Below are 12,304 nucleotides of genomic sequence, written 5' to 3'. Positions count from 1 at the left end.
GGGCTCGATCCCAGAACCATGGGATCATGACCTGAGCCAAAGGCAGAGGCTTAACCCACTGAGCCACTCAGGCACTCCTGTATTGGTGTATTAGTATAAAAACATCTCTCTATTTCCAGCTCATCAAAAGAGTATGGAAATTGAGATTTCATTTTTAAGTGCTGATGTTATTATACTATTATAATGATTATTTTTACCTGTATGGCTTACATAAGAAGGAAATGGTTACAAAGACTTTCCTTACACTAAGACTTTTTTTTTTTTTTAAAGATTTTATTTAGTTACTTGTCAGAGAGAGAGAGAGAGAAGAGCACAAGCAGAGGTAGAGGCAGGCAGAGGGAGAAGCAGACTCCCAGGTGAGCAAGAAGCCTGATGCAAGACTCCACCCTAGACCCTGGGATCATGACCTGAAGGCAGACGCTTAACTGACTGAGCCACCCACGTGTTCCTACACCAAGACTTAAAAGCTACTTGAGATCACTATAACCAGATTAGTGAGATCATGTCAGTTAATTATCACAAGGTTGAGGAGCAGAGGCATGTTCTTTAAATTAAAGGACTTTTTTTTCAGCAATTGCACTACTGGGTATTTACCCTAAAGATACAAACGTAGCGATCCGAAGGGGCACGTGCACCCGAATGTTTATAGCAGCAATGTCCACAATAGCCAAACTATGGAAAGAACCTAGATGTCCATCAACAGATGAATGGATCAAGAAGATGTGGTATATATACCCAATGGAATACTATGCAGCCATCAAAAGAAATGAAATCTTGCCATTTGCGACGACGTGGATGGAACTAGAGCGTATCATGCTCAGCGAAATAAGTCAAGCGGAGAAAGACAACTACCATATGATCTCCCTGATATGAGGAAGTGGTGATGCAACATGGGGGCTTAAGTGGGTAGGAGAAGAATCAATGAAACAAGATGCGATTGGGAGGGAGACAAACCATAAGTGACTCTTAATCTCACAAAACAAACTGAGGGTTGCTGGGAGGAGGGGGGTTGGGAGAAGTGTGGTGGGGTTATGGACATTGGGGAGGGTATGTGCTTTGGTGAGTGCTGTGAAGTGTGTAAACCTGGCGATTCACAGACCTGTACCCCTGGGGATAAAAATATATGTTTATAAAAAATAAAAAATTTAAAAAGTTTTAAAAAAGGACTTTTTTTAAGATTTTATTATTTATTTGACAGACAGAGATCACAAGTAGGCAGAGAGGCAGGCAGAGAAAGAGAGGAGGAAGCAGGCTCCCCGCAGAGCAGAGAACCTGATGTGGGGCTCAATCCCAGAACCCTGGGATCATGACCCAAGCCTAAGGCAGAGGCTTTAACCCACTGAGCCACCCAGGTGCCCCAAATTAAAGGACTTTAAATAAAAGATCTGTTCTCTAGCACATAATGTCTAGTAAATTTAAGAAACATTAATAGTGTTAAAGATTCAATTTACTAATCTTTGTATCTATTAAAGAAAAACTATCTGGGCGCCTGGTCATGGTCCCTGAGTCCTGGGATCATGAGAACCCCACATCAGGCTCTCTGCTCCTCAGGGAATCTGCTTCCCCCACTCTCTCTGCCTGCCTCTCTGCCTACTTGTGATCTCTGTCAAATAAATAAATAAAATCTTCAAAAAAAAAAAAAAAGAAAAGAAAAACTTTCAAGATTATAGGAAACATTTTTCCATTCTTAGTAAACCTATGTTGGACAGAAGCTCAGCTTTATTATGACAAGATAAAGAATATCATAAAATTAACCTAAATATTATGATAAATGACATATAAGTATTTTCTACCCTTTCTTATCCTTCTCAATAAAGGGCAATGACTTAAATCACTGTTTTGAATTTTCTGAAGTCCTTGTATTAATGGTTTCTTTACTTAAAACTTTTATTAAGTGACACTGAAATTATTGCAACTCTAATTTTAAACCAAGCAGAATGAAAGAATCTAAGACTTATAATGATTTATTTCTCCATTAGCAACGTTTTTTTTTTCTTTAGTCATAAAAATTCAATTGAAAGGGGCATAGTAAAGCAGCCATTCTTATCTTTTTTTGATGAGTGAATAAATTTGTATAACCTTTTGAAAAGGCAATTTGAATACATCAAGAGCCTTATATTAGTTATCTATTGTTACATTAAAAATTACCAAAAAAAAAACCCACAACAGCAGACATTTTCATCTTACAGATTCTGTGGGTTAGGAATTCAGGAGTAGCTTATCTTGGTAGCTCCAGCTGGGTCTTTCATGACGTTGAAGTCAATATGTTGGCTAGGGCCGCATTCACCTACAGGCTTGTCTAGGGCTACAGTGTATGTTTCCAAAAGGACTTCCTTGCCTGCTGTGGAATGGAGTGTCTGGAGCAGCCTGTTAGCAGATGTCCCCACATATGGACCTCTCCACGGAGGTGCTTGACAACCATCATCACAACACATCAGTTGGCTTCCCCAGGGACAAGTATGCCAAGAGAAAGCAAGCAAGAAGTCACTGGCTGGTTCCGACATAGTCTCCAAAGTCACACCTATCATTTCTGCCCTAGTCTATGCATTAGAAGTGAGTCACTCTGAAACCCAAAATACTTTATATGTTAATTAATTGAATTTAAATTTTTAAAATGTTAAAAAGAAAAAAAAGTGAGTCACTAAGTTCATCTCATTCTCAAGAGGAGGGGAAGTAAGAGTCATCTCTTGAAGAAATGAGTAATCAAAGAAATTTTAGATATATTTTTAAACCACAGCAAGCTCTAAAGTATTTTGGAAAGTTATCCATCATACACACACACACACACACACGCACACACACACTTTTATGCTATTGTTCATTGCAGTGGTATTTACAAAACAGAATTGTAAAAACCTGCCATATCCAATGGTCCAAAAAATGCTGAGTAAAACAAGACATCTACATGTTACATAGCAGCTTCAAATAATGTTTTCCAAGAGTATTTAATAGCATGTGCAAAGGCTTCTTAAATTATAACATTAAATGGGAAAAGCATTATGCGGAAAACATAAAATATATTATAAAAAATATTTAGAAGAAATAAATCAAAATGTTAAAACCAGTTGTCTTTGGGTATTAGAGTCTGATGTTAGTATTCTCCTCTCTCCAATTTTCAGGATTTTCACATAAAAAACATCCAGGTTCCTCTATTCCCAGCTTACAGTGTACTTGCATGTAATGTGTATACAATGCTCATTTTTTTAAAGATTTTTATTTATTTATTTGACAGAGAGAGACACAGCAAGAGAGGGAACACAAGCAGGGGGAAGGGGAGAGGGAGAAGCAGGTGTCCTGCCCAGCAGGTGTGCGATGCTGGGCTCCATCCCAGGACCCTGGGATCATGACCTGAGCTGAAGGCAGAGGCTTAATGGCTGAGCCACCTGGGAGCCCTTGCAATGCTCTTTTAAAACTTACTAGTATGTTTATTAAACAATTTCCTAACTTTTAAAAAAAGATTTTATTTATTCATTTGACAGAGAGAGGGGGAGAGAGAGAGAGGGAAAGAGAGAGAGCACAAGCAGGGGGAGTGGTAGAGGGAGAAGGAGAAGCAGACTCCTTATTGAGCCACTGAGCAGGGAGCCCACATCAGGCTCCCCCAGAACCCTGGGGTCATGACCTGAGCCAAAGGCAGATGCTTTAACTGACTGAGCTACCCAGGTGTCCCTCCTAACTTTTAACAGGAGAATGTCTTCACTCCTTCCAAAATTATCAAATTAGTGATTTTTTTCATCAAAAAATCTCAATCTGAAAGACACAACAAAATAGACATTCCTGTTCATTGCTGATAGTGGGGAGAATGACTACATCCCCTTCCACAAGGGATCTTGTTATGTTCAGGCGAGGTGCTGGGACAAGACAAGGTATGGGCAATGGAGTCCAGGCCTCAGTACAAGCCAGGTGGATAGGTGACTCCAGACAGGGATTCCTAAGAGAGGCCCCTTGCAGATCTGTTTTGTGGAAAATCCTTAGGTGAGTGGCTCAGAGAAGGCAATCCATGAGTTGCAATGTGGGTTCATATGAGCGGTGCTGGTACAGAGGCCTGCTTCCAGTCCAGGGATTTAGGTCAGACCCACCCTCGCTTCTTCTGTTTCTTACTCTCAGCCTCCGCCCACACCATTCCATCCACGTTCCCATCACAGACGATTGTAACAGATACTGTATGCGCTCCACCAAGACATGGAATCCTCCTGACTGCTCTCAGCATCCATCCCCCAGCCTCTGGGTGCTTTTCCAAAAGCTGGTGCCTGTACCTTTCTTCAGTGATTTCTTTCGAGCTACTGGACTGTTCCGGCTGCCAACACAGGCAGCTGAAAATGTTCGGGAGTTCACATCTGGTCTTCTCGTACCAAACGCTTGCCCCCAACACACACGTGCGCTCACACATACACACACAGAGCAGTCTTTACCCAATGACTGATGGAAGTAGGTGTTTGAATGCCTAGCTCCCTTGTCACCAAGCCAGGACAATCTTGAGGTATAATTTATGCTTATAGCTTCCCTGGGGATCAGTCTGAGGCTGGGACTTGGTCTGAAATACTACTGGATTGGTGTCTTTCCTTCCCTACCCACCTTCCCCACACGCTTTCCAATTCTCCTGGGAGCTCTTTCTTAATGAACCCTTTGTATACACCAGGAGAAATGGGGAAACCGAGAAAGCTAAGCGTTCCAAAAATAAGGGGGTGTCAGCAGAGTTGGGTGCTACCGAAGTCACACAAGGCAAGAATGGAGAACTGGCCACTGAATTTGCTCCACTGAAGTCATGGGTGCCCCTGACAAGTGTTTAATGTTAACGGGGGTTCTGAGGGTAGGAGGTGACTAAGGAATGAGTAGCACAAAGGAAGAGGAGAAAGCTGTCATGTTTGGCCATGAACAGACGCGGAATAAAAGGAGAGTGGCTTGAAAGGAATTTGGGACAAGGGGAATCTTTGTAAGAACATGTTTAAATAGTGATAGGAAGGATTCAGTAGAGAAAGAGCAATAGATAGTGTATGAGAGAAAGAGAAAACAGAAAGAACAATGTGAATGGGCGAGGAGGGATGGGATAGAGATCTCCCAAAATGTACTTATGCTTCCCCAAAGGCCCCAGTTCTTAAAACCCCAATGCTTGTTGTCCTGCCCAGCAACCCACCTCTGACCCTTTCCCAGGGAAAGGAAATGCATTCATTTTTCACCATGACTCACCCCTCCTCAAACAACAGATTGAAAGATTTCCTGCTAAAGCTCACATAAAAACCATAATAAACCTCCTTGTATTTACTTGGTTCTCATGCTGTGCATGGTCTTGAATAATGGTCAGGGTTGGTAGAGGAAGAAACTTGATTTTTAAAAGGAAAACTCCTCCTCCCTTGCCTCCTGTGGACTTCTGTGACCTCTGTGGAAATAAGCTGCTCAAATCTTTCAAGAGAGAACTTGCGGTAAGGAATGTGGTTAGTTGACTACCTTCAGGTGCTGCATCTTTGAGATCCACCCCAGGATTCACACGGAGGCCAGGCTCTTCCCAGGTGCTCCCAACCAATGAGCATATCAGGGCGAGTAGAGCCAAGGCTTCCCGGCCAGCACAGGACTCCTCTCATTGGCAATCTTCACTCTCAAGTTCCCCACCAACCTGATCTAGACTTTCTCAGTGCTGCATTGCAATCTCAGGTTCTTCCTCCAGATCCTTCTTTCCACACCCTCTCCTTCTGTAGGTGTCACACGTGCAGCATGGTCTGAAGAGTTTAATTTGTCCTGTGACCTCTGCTCTTTCTCTTCCTCAGGTATTTCCAGCACCAAAACTCTTGCATTTCTCATTCTGTCTTGGTGTATGCTTCCTGCAGGACCCAAACTGACACCTATTCCTCTTCCTGTAGATATCCAACATACGTCCCAAGATTAAGATTGTGTCTATCTCAGCATTTTGATGATTTTTCATAAGCTGCATTTTAGCCAAAGACTTGGCATCTATAGAAATATTAAATCAAATTTTTGTACTTTCAAGAGGTAGATGATTAATAAATTATTGTTATTATTGATAGCTATGTTCATTTTATAAATGATTATTATAACCTCCAAAGGATCTGGCATCAACTCATATCTGTCTGTTCCCTATTGAGTAAGCATAGTTCAATAGATTGTTATTCTTGTTTGCTCTTTTCCAACAAAGAAATCACAGTGTTCAGTTGCCAAATGAATAGACCAGAATAATGTCATGATACAAACAGAGCAAAGAATGCCACCCAGGCATTCTGTACCCATAGGGTTGTTGGCTACAAGCAAAAATTAACTTAAGCAATAGGCAATTTTTCAACATGATATAGGGTAGTGGGAAGGAGACTGTCAGGGTACCAGAGACCATGGCACAGGCTTGGGAATGGATTGAAAAAAACCAAGGGAGCGCTGAGGGTCAAGATGCTGGGAACAATACTCAGCAATCATTTCATGGTGGAAAATCCTGGACCGTACTGTACTAGCATTTTGGCCCTTGATGCAACAAGTCATCTTCAACCACCTCTGATACCCATGTGTCCAACAGGTTAGGCTCACGTCAAACAGCTGCCATGTAGCTACACCAGGGAAAGTGAAAGAAGAGGTCCAGGAAGTTCACCTTCCTGTGAGGGTGTGGGGAAGGGAGTGACACAGGCACTTTCTACCAGGGCTATGAACAAAGGGGAGAAGGAATTCTTTTTTTTTTTTTTTTTAAGATTTTATTTATTTATTTATTTGACAGACAGAGATCACAAGTAGGCAGAGAGGCAGGCAGAGAGAGAGGGGGGAGCAGGCTTCCCCGCTGAGCAGAGAGCCCGATGCGGGACTCGACCCCAGGACTCTGGGATCACGACCCGAGCCGAAGGCAGAGGCTCAACCACTGAGCCACCCAGGCGCCCCAAGAAGGAATTCTTTCCAAGGAAATTAAGGTGGTATTATGCATGTGCTAAATGCGGGGAAGATGAAAATTAAGCAGGCAAATTCCAGCACACATTCCTAGATCCCAAACCAGCCCTTTTCCATCACCTGAAGGCATGGGAAGTTTATTCAAAGGAAATCTGAGAGCAGTGGTTCTCAACTTTGGCTGATGGAAGAATCATCTGGGGAGCTTTTACGAATCCTAATGCTCAGGTCAAAACCCAAACCAATTAAATAAGAGTTTGGGGGGTGGTACCCAAGCATCAGTACCTTGTAAAGCTCCCCAGATGATTCTAATGTGCAGCCAAGGTTGAGAACAACCCTATTAGTAGAAAGCCCAATGCACAAAACAGACAGTGCAGCCGTGCCCCAGTTGGGCGGGAGATTGGCACTGTTCCCGTCCCACTGGTCCCTGAGGCACCTCTGAGGAAACCTTCTATACTAGCACTTAAGATGGGTTGTAATTGTACATTTGTTGATTCCCTATTATCCTACACCCAGATCCACTCTGTCAGTTTGGCTCAAGCTTCAAGAGATAATCAGAATCTGACTATCTCCCCCGCCACAGCTCTGGCCCATACCAACATCCTCTCCTCTTTGGACGCCATGACAGCTTCCTAATGGGTCTTCCTGCTTCTACCTTTGCCCCTCACGATCTGCTCTCAACACAGCAATGCGAGTGATGCTTGTAATCACACAAACCAGAGCGTGGCCCTCCTCTGCCCAAAACCCTGAGGTGGCTCCCATTTTGCTCAGAGTAAAGGCCAAAACCTCTGAGCGCTACACCAGTGGTCAGTACATTTTTTAGTAAATATTTCAGGCTGTGTAGGCCATATGGTCTCTGTCACAACCACTCAACTCTGCCGTGGTAGCCAGAAAGCAGCCCTAGATGATGTGTAAATGAACAAGCATGGCCTTGTGCCAAGAAGACAATGTACAAAAACAAGCAGAGGGGCTGGATTTGGTCTCCAGGCTGCTACGGGCCAACCCCTGCTGTACAAATCAGACCCCTGATGCAGTTTTGGCCTGATTATCTTCGTGTCCTCCTCCTCACTCTCTGTTTTCCAGTCACACCAGCTCCCTGAAGATGCTGGAATGCTCCAGACACTCTGCTGCCTTAGCGAGTGGGTTCTATGTCCCCTCTGTCCTCGAAGCTTTTCCTTCGGCCACCTATCCCCTTGTTCAAGCCTTTGTACAGATCCTACCTTCTCAATCAAGCCCACTGGGACACCCTATTTAATTGAGCACCTTCCTCCCCACCTTCACCCCCATGGCACCCTACCTAACCTTTACTCTTTCCCCCTCTAATTTCCTTCTCTGATTTTCTTTCCATAGCACCTCTCACTCTTAAGTATAGTTTACAATTTATTTATTAAACCATTTACTGTCTATCCAGAATGTAAACTGTCCAAGTGTGGAGTATCTGTCAGGGTTCAATCAGAGCAGCAGAACCACTATAAAAAATGGGATCTATTGTAGGGATTAGTTGGTAGGCGGTTATGAGAGCAGGTGGGGCAAGCTGAGCGGGCTACTGCCTCTACTTCTGCCTGGAGCCTGAAGTCACCACGAGTCAACAATTCAGGAAGGAATCCTGGACGCGCACGAGCACAGGAACAGCGTGGAATTCACAAGGACAAATACAGACAAACTGGAACCTACGACTGTCACTCACTGACTCAAACTCAGTGCTGGGGGAATCTGCAGGAGAGTTGGGTCCATTCTCCATAAGCAGCATCACGCTGGGCTCAAGCCACAAAGAAGCAGAAGCTTCCCAGCAGGACCCGAAGATTACCCAATAGCCCTCTAGAAAGGCCATCCCACAGATCAGCTCCAATATGCGCGAGTTCCAGCGGTGCCTGGCGCCCTGCACTGACCTTCAGAGGCTCATGGCTGCGGCTTTGCTCCTGCCTTTCATATCTTATGCAGATTTCTCCTGTAGCCATGCCTGACTCAGAGCCTTACAGAGAGGAAATTCTGGGAAACACAGTTCCAGCTTAGATAAGTTGGCACATTATAAAGCCACCACAGGCAGGAATAATATTGTCTGTTTGTTTTACTGATGAACCAGAATCCCAAGGACTTAAAACACTGCCTGGAACATTATAGGTGCTTAAAAAGCAGTGGGTGAATGGATGAAGAATACTTTGATGGTTATTTGATTCATGCCAGTCCTCTACTAGTATGTACGTTCATGAGAACAGACAGCATGTGTTTTATGCCCACCATTGTAACATCAGCACCTAGCACATGTTCACTCTCAGTGCCGGCTGCCATTCCAAGAAACACTTCCCAGTAGCCAAAAGAGATACCTAATGATATCTCTGCAAGAATGCCAAAGGGTAGCCAACACAGACCCCTGGCTACATTTCCTAAAGTCCTTTGTCCAAATTCCAAAGCCGCCCCAAGGCTTTGGCCTCCCTTCCTCAGCTCACAATGCATCCCCGCAAATTACTCCCTCGCCGCTCTTCCCCACACGCACTTCACCTTCGTTCATGGATCCTTCTCTCCCTCACGTTTCGACGTACATCTCCTTATTCCCTAACACTCCAACCTCCACCAAGCCCCTAGCACACACCAGAAGACCACAGTGAGCTGGCAGATTCACGCTCCCTTAGATTTTATATATGCGTGAGTGTATACATACGTGTGCATGTAACTGTAATCTATTACATACTATTAATAGATATTAAATATATTTTATTTTCTCCCTCCTACTGAATGAATGAACAAAGAAACGAACAAAGCAAGTGAATGAGTGAATTGGAAAACCAGTGATCTAAACTATCATTCTTCCTTTTGGCAGCCCTGCAATTGCAGGACCTCTTTCCTGACAATAGGACTGGGAACACATGACAAATTAAGTCCTTTGGATATTCACGTGATAAAATCAAACCAAGTGATATTTCAAAGATATAGATCTCTATATACATATATATAGATGTATATACATATACATATATAGAGATCTATATATGAAATATACATATTATATATATATTATATCTATAGTATGAACACATAGTGGATGGAAATATTTTGAAAACTATTGGATCATAACATTAAAAGTAGAAGAAATCAATATTATTGAGAAAATTATACAGATGTTAGGAGATATGAATTTGTCATTTAAAATATTTTGTAAAGACGATTTATTTCATGCCTTTATGCTTATATTATCTATTAAGTAATAGTAATAAAGTCAAAGTTATTGACTTCATAAAAAGTTACTGACTTTCACAAAAAGAAATAGGCAATATAAAAATATTTTATTTGACTTTGAAACACTACATTTTATGTAAATATATACATATATGCATATATACAAACATACATGCAATATATATATATATACACATACATATATATACGTATGTGTGTGTGTGTGTGTGTGTACAATGTTTATATTCAGGAAAAGTAGTCTAAAATTTACCCCTGATAACTCACAAAGTGATAATCCTTAGGCAAAAATAATCCAGCTTTAGCCTTCTTCAAACAGAGAATTAAATGTTCTCTGGATATAATAAACAACAGAGGACAAAGAAGAGGGCTGTGCATCTCTGGCACATTTCAAGCAGAGCAAAGAAATTCCCAGGAAATCCCCAACCCACTGCCACATTTATTGTGAGCTAGGGTCAAATCAGGAGGAAGGTGAGTTGTGCACCCTTAATATCTCTTGAAGCTTTGCTCCTAGAACAAAGATAAAGACTTGCCCTAGACTTCACCCCCAAATCAGGGAACAACTTCAGATTATCTAAAAGATGATCCAATATGTATGAATAATGATAAAGCCAAGGGGTTTGCGAGCAATTGATTCGGGTATCAGTCATCTCCAGAATAAGCTTCCCTGTCTTCCCTGAGACAGACAATGCAAATAGTCTTAACTAGTTTTCCCCTCACTCTAGAGTGGCTAGAATCAGACAGCTTTGGTATTGCTTATAACACAAACGACTGTGAATTGGTGGATGAGGTCCCTGCAGTCTCAAAATGGACTGTTTCTCCCTGAGGAAAGAGCAGTGCTCAGCAAGGAGTGAGCTACTGACACAGACACCTGTAAAAGCCAACAATGACTCATTGTTAAGTGGTCATCTTAAAAGAACCATGTTATGAACCAATTTGCAACCAATTCTCTAAAAATGAAAGCCCTGACTAACCTAGTTCAATGAATCATAGAAATTCAGAGGAACAATGTGAAAAATTAAGAAAGAGTGAATCACCCTAATAGAGAACAGAGGTGAGAGGAGAATGTGGTATGATTGAGTCAAATTCCATGGCTGAATTTTTCGTGAGAAACCAAGGAAGGACACATTATGCTCCCATTATTGACAGGGGAACACTGGCTTGTTTTTCTTTTTTTAAGTCTGCTCTTATTTATTTGTAACTCTAGAAAAATCTCATTTTTGACTGGCCCCTCAGACTTAGAGGTAGAAGCTCTCAGGGAAGACAGCTCTGTCCCTCGGCATTCTGTTGCTGGCGTTTTCCCTCGGTCTCCTTCCTTCTCTTGGCAGAAGTTTAGCCCGTCCTGCAGCCTCTTCCTTGTCTTACTTCGTGAGCTGTTTCTTCAGAGCAATACACTGACGTTTCTGTTGGAGGGCCCACGGAGTAACAAGGTGCTGAGTCTTAGGTGCTTTGATTCTAGGTTTCTTAGCTTCTTTATTCAGGCACTTTCTCACAATATGCAGGTGGACCTCGTCTTCTTGGGAGAGACTGAAAAGCTTGTGGATCCTGCTAGCTCCTTTGCATGCCAAGTGACGAGACACAGCAGTAAGCCCAGGAATGTCCTTCTCCTCCTTTTATTTTACAATGACCAAGCTGGGAACACTGAGATTGCATCCACAGTGCGACCTCGAGCAGGTTTGCACTTTTTCTCTCCAGTCAGTCCTCCTTGGTCTGTAGCACAAATGCCCCTCACTCAGCAGCAGGGGACATGGCCATGGGTCAGACCAGCCTGCTTCATAGTGAAGCCTTTTTTGTCATCGCCACCACGGATTCGGACCACGTCACCCTTGCCTTCTTCACCCACAGCAGCAGAAGCAGCTTCTGTGGCCTTATGCTTCTCATAAAAGGTAAAAAGTTTGCATTCATCATCCATTTCAGCAAGTCTCTGGGAAAAAGATGTTCAGCTCCATTCTGAAGCAACCTACCACCTCCCAGGAACCACAAAAAAGAGAAGGAGCATTTTGGTTTTGTTTTGTTTTGTTTTTAAAGATTTTATTTATTTATCTGACAGAGAGAGATCACAAGTAGGCAGAGAGGCAGGCAGAGAGAGAAGGGGAAGCAGGCTCCCCGCTGAGTAGAGAGTCCAATGCGGGGCTCCATCCCAGGACCCTGGGACCGTGACCTGAGCTGAAGGCAGAGGCTTAACCCACTGAGCCGCCCAGATGCCCCAGGAGCATTGTTTTTAAATGGTGAGAGGTAACTG

The 12,304-nt window shown here is 42.9% G+C and overlaps 1 pseudogene; it reads right to left on the bottom strand.

Moving 5' to 3' along the window:
- Window positions 1–9,394: 9,394 nt before the first annotated feature.
- Window positions 9,395–11,992, bottom strand: LOC132010484 (small ribosomal subunit protein eS6-like; annotated as a pseudogene).
- Between the last annotated feature and the right edge of the window lie 312 nt (window positions 11,993–12,304).

The sequence above is a fragment of the Mustela nigripes genome, chromosome 2 (genome assembly GCF_022355385.1).
Source record: "Mustela nigripes isolate SB6536 chromosome 2, MUSNIG.SB6536, whole genome shotgun sequence".
Classification (NCBI taxonomy): Eukaryota; Metazoa; Chordata; class Mammalia; order Carnivora; family Mustelidae; genus Mustela; species Mustela nigripes.
Note: the sequence above shows the minus strand (reverse complement) of the source record. Positions and strands in the feature narration are given on the sequence as shown.